Raw genomic sequence first — 10,024 nt, 5'->3', positions numbered from 1 at the left:
CAAGAGAAAACTGATATTCAGTGAATTAGAATCTATCCTTACCATCATTATCTCAAGATATTTTTGTTTACATAAAACTGAATTCTTACCCAACTTTGATTGAATGCCGTCAAGTGAGGAGACCACAAATTTGACTTCTGATTGGACCCATATGTTAAGGAAATCCCCAACCTGTGTATGCAACTACTTACTTGTGTAGTCTTATAGCCTAGAATTTACATTCATTTGTTTTTTTTTTTTTCAGTCCACATGATGCAATTACATACCTTAATGCTTAACTATAACAAAATTTCTGCGTGGGACACATGTTCTGTACACCAAAACTGGTACCTGCCACATAGGCGCTGCTAGAATGCTGCTCCATAAAAATGAAAAATTCCCATCATTTCTTCATAAAAACACATTTCTCATTCGACGTCATAAGCAAGCAGTTGATAAATAAAAGTCAAGATATTAAGCAGAGTACTCTGGATCTGTTGTATCCATTATTTCAAGTTTGATATGAAAGATCCGAGACCATAAGAGTGTAAAGTCAGAAACATAAAACATCGAAGAGCACGAACACCGATACCGGCTCGACTGCTTAAACTGTTTATGATCAATTTCAAGTTGGACTACTATGAATAAAACTGATCAATTTGTGAAATAAGAGACAATAATCGCATATACAGTCATACCTGTACTAACAGTAGTATACCGCTGTTCAAAACTCATAAATCGACAGAAGAAAGCAAATCCCGGTTACAAACTAAAACTGAGGGAAACGCATTAAATATAAGAGGAGAACAACGACACAACATTAAAATGTAACACACACACAGAAACAAACGAAGCATTAGACAAAATCCGATGAAAATAACAAATAAAACATCAAAAATAAAAACATGAATTTGGGATAGAAAAGTACCGTGACACGTCTTATAGTAATGTGAATTTACACTTATATATAAGAGAAAACAAACGACACAAAAGAAACATAACGTTAAAATGTAACACACAGAGAAACAAACTATAATGTTACAATGGCCATATTCCTGACTTGGTTAATGACATTTAAAAAAAAAAATGGTGGGTTGAACCTGGTTTTGTGGCATGCTAAACCTCTCGATTTAATGGCAATGATAAATATAATATAACAATGACAACATAACATTACAGGACTACAATACAAATAAATAGGAAAACATATTGGACAAAGAAACACACGAATAATAGCTAACAAAAGGCCCCAGGCCTAAAATCCAATACGCCAGAAGTGCGTTTCGTCCACACAAAACTTACTAGTGACACCCAGATACAAATGTTCGAAGGCCAAAACAAGTACAAAGTTGAACAGCACTGAGGACCACAAGTTCAAAAAAGTTGTGCCAAAAACGGCTAGGGTTTCTGCTTTGGATAAGAACATTCTTAATATTTAGAACAGTTTATACTTTTGCAAACAGTAAATTTCATAACATGACTATATAAAAGATATAAATGATAAAACTGACGTATTAACTAATTACAGAAAGAAAGAAAAACCGGATACATTACATAAACCAACATAATCCAACACAAAAAAATAGACACACCCGAGTAAGTCAAGGCCTCAACGCAAAAAAATTGACGTCACATTTGAAATTGTAAAAATAGACCACTCAAAGGAGAGCAAACAAGTGGTCCCTTAAGAGAGGTGTTTTTTTAATACAGGTTGAATTTATATGAAATGTGCTACTGAGGGATCTAACATTGGTGGTCTTTTAACACATGTTTTTTTGTTTAATACAGGTGGTCTCTTAAGCAGGTTTGCCTGTACTTCGTTTCACTTAATCTCGGACCGAGAAAAAACTACTTCCACAACCTGATACTACAATAACCATTTATTTGATAATCAGTAATTAGAAAAATGTATCACGATCTTCTCAATCACATGGTAATCTCATTAGGATAATATTAAGTGACACGTCATTGTTAATCCATTTGGAATTTCCTATTCGCTGATTCAACGATGATAATTAGCCTATTAAATTCAAATGAAAAAAATCAATTAAAAATATTTGGTTATTTGTCGTAAAAAAGGTAATGCCTTGAAAAGACATGTTGATTAGGTAAAAAAGACAAATTGTTAATGAATGTCAAGATAGAATGCATTGATTTATGTTTTGAGAAACCAAATGAGATAATAAATAATTGCTTGTCTAGAAAAGACTTCAGTCGGAATTATCACTGCTTAATTCTTCTGTCTGTATACTATTAATTGTTTTCACTTCCGGTTGACTGTTACATATCATTCGGTAAATAGTACATTATTGTATAGTTATAACGATTTTTTTCTAAGAAATCTAAACATTCACTCATTCAAAACCTACTTTCAAGTAAACTTTCAGAAAAATAGAATTTGTTGCAGTATGCGGCTGCGTGTCATATCCATGCATTTTTTGCAACCATTTTTATTATTGAAAGGTAAATTTGCTTAAGGCAGTCACTTTGATTACATATCACAAAAATCAGCTGAAAAACTGGGTGATATAACTGTCTTGCAAAACAATAATTCGACCTCAGATGGGTCCATGCGCATACCATCTTTAATTATTTGCAGGAATGTAAGTCATCAAAAGGAAAATAATTTTAAAGGTGAAAAAAGGGATTCATAATAGATCACAATTTCGTTGACTGGTTCAGCGCGTAAAAATGTCGCAAGATACCAACGGGACATTCAAAAACGCAAAAATCCTTGACAAAATGACAACGAAATGGCAAAAGAAACGAACACGACAAAAAGACTAAGATTTCCACAAAATACAACGTAGAATACTTTAGACTAACACGAACCCAATAAAAAAACGAAAGGTTATATCTGCTGATGCTGAAGGTTAAACAGATCCTGCTTTACTGGAGGCACACAACCAGTTGCTTATTCTTAAATTCGCCAATATTAATCACAATTTTATGAATTGTTTTTTTTTTCGTAATGTGTCCTAAACTTAACTAAGGTAAATTCTAAAAGTAAAACATTCTGATCTATAATCTTTTTCTTGGTTTTACAATTCCATGTTTTAAATTAGTAACTCCACCCTTAACTTATGTCAATGCCTTGCCTTTGTCATTTCGAGACTTGTACCTATTATGAAAAAAACATCTACCATTCAAATGAATTGATCATATAAATGGTACTAACTCCTTTCCTTTCATAACTAGAAATAATACTTGTACTTATATCATCAGACATTTAGAACGCTTCTTGACAATAGATATAACCGATATACATATATGGGACAATGCTGTTTCTATTGTTTTCAAACTGATTTAAATTTAACCAGAAATAACCTCTCCATATTGGAAATAAAGTAGTTTTATATGAAATCGTCTGTGACGAAATTTTAATGCCTTTCGCTGTAGAAGAAAAGGAGAATGCATGTATTGAATGATAAGGAAAAAAGAAGCTATGCAGTATAGAGATGAATCACGGCAATGAGACCCTTTTATAATTATTTTGTTATTACTATTGCTTATTGAAAAAAAAGCAAAATAACAAAACTACCGTACTCGAATTCAAAACGTAGAGTCCCAAATCAAATAGCAAAATCAAAAGCTCAAACACATCAAATGAATGGATAACAACTGTCATATTTCTGACTTCCTTCGGCCATTTTCGGATGTAGCAAATGGTGGATCGAAAGTTATACTTTGAAAGGATAATATTTCATCTACTTTTTATGAACTCTTTATCACATCGTGCGTCTATAGCATTTTTCTAAATTTACCTTCGGTATGAATCTTCTTTCTATAATACGTTATCTGGTCTATTCGGAAATAAGAATTAAAGGGATTTATGGAATATGAAAAAAAATAATAAAATAACCAATAACACATTAATTTGAATAAGAATAAAGACATTAATATAAAGAAAAGGAAAATGTCTCATGATTGCGAATGAAATAACCATACTCCAAAATTTAACTGAAGTGGATTTTAGAAATTAAAAGAAATGAGTTTTTTATGTTTTAATGTTTAGCAATAAAAATATATACACAAAACCTTTTCCAACTGAATGTGAGTGATATTTCTGTCATTTTACAGATATATTAAGGGATGTCATGAAATATTTAAATTTTAAATCATTTTCATCCAAAAAATAATAATATGCCTTAAAATCGGATTTTTATGTTTTATTAAGATGCTGTTTTGCTTTACGGGCGAATCAGTAGACATAAGAACAGTGATATATGAACGGTGCATCTTACGTCTTTACGATTGTATAATAAACACCTAAGTTCATTTAACCACTCATATGATGATCACCTTTTGTCAAACTTATTATATATGTCACTTGATAGTAAAATCTTCCGTTTTAAATACTGTGGATTCATTTATTTTCGTGGGTACCAATTTTCGTGGATTGGTGAAAATTGGCATAATCGTGGATATTTTATTTCGTGGTTTCACCAATCTCTGTATACAAAGTTTATTGAATAAGTGTATTCGTTGACCATATGAATTCGTGGTTCATCTGTACCAACGAAACCCACGAACATTGGTATCCGACGAATAATTATGAATCCACAGTAGTGTTCATTTACAGATTCCCTTTATTCATATGTATCTCTGTGTTTGAAATGCATATAAAGTCCTGTTATGTCTAAATTGTATGAAGCTTTTATCATTGATAGAGTTAGTGCAATGTTTTCGTATTAGAAGACATAGTGTTGACCAATATCAGAATAAGTTTTTATTTTGCGGAGGAATGACCTACAAAATGTCGATGCAGTCATTATTTGACGGAGAATTAGCAAAAAGATGCCGATACAGTTTTTATTAGGTTGACGGGAACAACGTGATAGCAATAGAGTTACACTGCGAGAATGGCAATAAAATGTCGTCCTTGCTTTGCTAAATAGATGAATGACAACAGTGTGTCGAAACAGTTTGTTATATATGGATGAATGATAAAAAAAATGTCGTTCATATTTTTACCTAAATGGGAGAATGACAAAAAGATGTCAACACTGGTTTTGTTATGTGGCGAAACGACAAAAAGATGTATCGATACAATTTTTTATCAACCAAAGGAATGACAAAAAGATGTCGATGTAGTTCTTTTAATTTTGAAGTTGGGAAAGCAAAACAAGATGTCAATACATATTCTATAAAGTGGAGAATGACAACAAACTTTATTGCAGTGTGTCGTATGATTATCGATGACCGATACGTTTTTATGAAGAAACAGTTATCAAACTCACTCCGATACCATAGGTTGAAAAGAGGAAAATATTAAAGTCAAAGAACACAAAACCGAAAAGTGCCAAAACTGTTTAAGGTCAATTTAAAGTTGAAAAAACATTAATAAAACGGGTATGCTTGTGAAGTAAGAGATAATGATTTGATCAAATGTTATTGGACTCGAAATTTACTTCGGTGTTGACATGAATATCAATAATGTGGTCATTTTTATAAATTTCCTGTTTACAAATTTTGAATTTTTCGAAAAACTAAGGATTTTCTTATTACCTTAGCCGTATTTGCCACAAATTTTTGGAATTTTGGATCTTTAATGCTCTTCAACTTTGTACTTGTTTGGTTTATAAATATTTTGATATCACTGATGAGTCTTATGCAGACGAAACGCGCACCTGGCGTACTAGATTATAATCCTGGTACCTTTGATAATTCACAAAATCACAACCGGATACTATACTTTATTTGATAATCAGTGATAAGAACAAATGTATCATGATATTCTAAATCAATTAAAAATTTTAATAGAATAATATAAAACGTCACATTATTGGTTTGTCCATGTGGAATAACCTATTTGCTGATTCAACGTTGACAATTAGCAAATAAAAATCCAATGAAAAAAAAATAATTATTTTTTATTACTTGTCATTTAAAATGATTAAACCCATCGGAGGACATGTTAATTATGACAGTAGCGTGTGAAATGAAAACATAAAAGGTTGCCCTATGCCAGTGGGATGCTGTCTTTCCCCCGTTAACAAGGATATATTTTGTATTTGTTATACTTTTATGATGACATTTCTACGAACTAGTGGAATAGTGAAAATCATATTCAGTAGTGGTATAAAATGAATTGTTGAGGTTGTTAATTCGGGAGTAAAACTGTTTAATATTTAATACATTAAGAACAATTATGTCTATTGGTTGTTGAACTTTTAAATGTACGATTGTACTTGTATATTTCATGTATAGAAAATGAATACACTCATCAGGGCGTTAGCCCGATTGTGTGTGTGTTTTTTTTTTCTATCTAAAGCATGATTCATGCATTAAAACGAATTCCATAATTTAAGAGGAGGTCTTTCATATATACGATCCTGTTTTAAATGAAAACCATGATAACCGAAGGATATCCAATTTCATTCAATGACACCACGGTGTCAATTTTACAATGAACATAAAGAAAAAATATTTATTAATTTCAATTAAGAAGGAATGTATTGATTTGTATTTTGTAAAGCAGTTATAATCCCAATGAGATAATCAAGACATTGCTAATCTAGAAAAACTCTTCAATCAAAATAATTTGCATCTATGTCTATACATGTATAATAATATAGGGTTACTGCATGAATATTGGGGAATATTGTCCCGAGTAGAATTTTTATATTGCACGACTTTGCGAGGAACAATATTCCCCAATATTCATGCAATTACCCTTTTATTGTATAGCAAATTGCAATATTATATTTGAAAGTAAAAATTGGTTTAAACTAAGATTTTGTCGTTGATAACGTCATGAATTTTTATGAAGATTTATTGCACTAGTGCAATATTAGAATTTATTGCAAGGTAGCTTTTGGTTACTTTCTGTGGGAAATATTATATTGCTATGCAATAATAATTAATATCATTGGGTCTATCTGACTTCCGGATGACTACCATATATCTACCAACTGTATATACTTGATATCTGTAAAGCATGTAGTCCATTTGATCATTGAAAATCTGAAAATAAAAATAGGCGTTACCAAAATTTTGCTCTGGATACAATATTTTATCATAAACAAACTTCTGACCAAATTTCATAAATCTTTATGAAGTTTTGATAAAGTTATTAATGACATGAAAATTATAACTTCAGAAAGAGCATAAGTATTAACTTTAAAAAAAACTAAATAAATGCATCAGTAAAATATGCGGGAAAAGAAAATTCATATTTACATAATTTTGCTATGGATACTGTCTTTTGGTCACAAACAAGCTGTAACAGTGTTGTCCACATTTTACAAAAAAAAACATTTAATAGTAAAAAGTTTATTAATATTTTCATAATTTAGCGCTGGATACTGTATTTTGGTCATAAAGGAGCTTCTGTCACATGTTCATAACATGCAATGTGTGTTGAACAAAGGTATTGATGTTCCCAAAAACGTTAACCACAGATTGAACCTAATTGTTGACGCTATAGACGCAGACGAATGAATCTAGAAACGTTATGTATTTACAAGCTTCCAAATTTAAAGAATGAATATTAAAAAACACAAATACTATTACGTAATTAATGCATTTTTTTTAGACAACACAGTAAGTAACGGATATTTATTGTATATGCTATCAATCATGCAAATGAATTGAGCACATTAACGAATTAGGAAAAATTATGTAATAAATGTATTGAAATATGAAATTATATTTTTGAGAAACATTAAATATTAGAGTGTATTGAATGTACTTGTTTTACAAGTCGGTTTGATGTTATATAAGGCGTCTTCAGTGTAAGAAGTAAGAAGTTGTCCGTTTAATGTTGGGTACTACCCCAAAAAAACTAAAATAAATAAAAAAGTTACCAAACTCAAAGGACACTTTAAAACGGAAAGACCATTATCTAATGGTTTTGTCAAAATGTTGCACAGAAACACTGAAAATGACAATTTTTCATACCAGACATTTTTTTATCCTAATACATACTTAAATATACTCAAATACATGTGTTGTCCAAACGTTCAGAAAAAGATAAAAGTGGTTTGATATAAAATGATTATCAATTAAGTCCAATTTTTTTTTCAATCATCTGTAAAGAAGTTTCTGATTTATTTATTATGCATGTTTCGTGCTAACGAATCGCATTGTTTAAGTACTGAATATGACGTATGTAATAGCTTAAGAATAATTGTAGGAAGGGCGCGCTTTCCGTACCAGATGCTCATTGTTATCTTTTTAGAGACCTTCTTAAATAGAATTTTACTTTGTGGATCTTGTTTCAATGTTTGCTTGTATATTCGCCTCATGTTTCCATATATCCATTAACACAGCTAATTATTGTGAATGGCTGTACCACTATTTATTAGCTGTCTTATCAATATATGTGATATGCAACAAAAGAATTATTTATATACGAAATACGTTCTAGACATACGGTATGCATTGTGCACTTTAAAAACAATCAGTTATGATGTTGAATATGATTAACAAACTCTTTTAGAGTATATATGATAATATACTGAAAGTAATCACATCATTGTTTATAAGTCCAATAAGTATGCAATTACTTAACAGTTACATTTCAGCTATAGTTTCAAATCGTATATTTCAATCGCCATTCAGTCAAATAATCTACATTTAGGTTGCATTTCTGCATTTATATTCTGTAAATATTGACAATGCAATTTCCCATAGGAACTCCTTTTACGGCTAAAAATGTACCACTTTTACTATGAAGTTTTGAAAAAAAATCTTATCCTAGAATTGAAAGTTCATATGCATAACAATTTTTTTCAAAGGTCAAAATATAGGGCTGTGCGGCATATTTTCAACGTTTATATGCCCTGAACTTCTCGGAGTTTAAACTTACACTAATTTTCTTAACTACCCCTATCTCGAATGAAAGGTTACCACAGATTTCAATGTAAACAATATGCACGTGTTTATTTACTGGTAACATTCCCAAGTTCTGTCTCTGCGATTTGGAACACAGAGAGCATAACTGGGAACCAGTTTGTAAACAAAATTAATTTTCTATGAATATTCTATTACTCCCCAAAAGAGGCGTGTTTTGAGAAACAGCTGTATTTACAAAGTGCAACCTATACAGACATTTATTCAAATAGAAAACTCTCTAAAATCAGTTTTTCTCACATTAATACTCATTTATCAGAATTAAAGTCTTAAAGAAATCACTGTGTATACTCTAAGTTTTTCTATACTATACATTTTATACCCCCTCCCCTGTTTCAATTTTTTAAAGAATTTGAAAACAAGACTTTAATTATTGCCAGCTTACCCTATTTGAATATTTTCTGATAAAAAATGCCAAGAACCTGTTAAAAACTGTTTTGATAACATATTGAAAGCATATCAGAATATCAGAAATGTAATGTTTAGCAATCAATCATTACAACATTCAAGATTATATAAAGTATCCAATCCAACCTCTATCTCCAGTCCACATCTTACTGTATGCCTATTTGTCAATTAAAGAACACATTTTCTGCCTCAAATGGTCAATTTAGAATTCTTGTCACAACAGTATCATCTGTAACCATATATCTGACACAATTTAGCTACTATATATAATAGAAGTGTTCAAACAACGCCATATTTGCAATAGTTGTATGTATGCAGATACCAGTCTGAGATATAAATTCACTTAAAATGTTGTATAGATGACTGCTAACATCTGATTTTTGCATAACTTCCAAGCATAATTATTGCTTTCTATATCAAGAACTTTAAAATCATAAAATCATAGCATTTACAAGTTAAATTATTTGTTTTATGACCCAGGGGGTAGGCAATTTTCTATGTTTTTTGCCCCTGGGGCCTCAAATTTATTAAATCATTCTGCTGTTTCTAGCAATTTGGAATATTTAGTACATATTCAGGATAGAACACACTATTGTAAGTTTTCTTGAGATATTTTTGTTTTTCTAGCTTGTATTTATTATGCCGTGGTGACAAAAATGCAGATTTAGGTGTTGCGGCTTACTTTTGGGTTATCGAAAGGACACAGATACCCCATGAATAATATTCAGGAAGGATCTATGAGTTTCAATGACTGCGAAGAGTAAATATAAGCACTTCTTAA

The sequence above is a fragment of the Mytilus galloprovincialis genome, chromosome 1 (genome assembly GCF_965363235.1).
Source record: "Mytilus galloprovincialis chromosome 1, xbMytGall1.hap1.1, whole genome shotgun sequence".
NCBI lineage: Eukaryota > Metazoa > Mollusca > Bivalvia > Mytilida > Mytilidae > Mytilus > Mytilus galloprovincialis.
The sequence above is the reverse complement of the archived record's forward strand: the minus strand, read 5'-3'. Positions refer to the sequence as shown.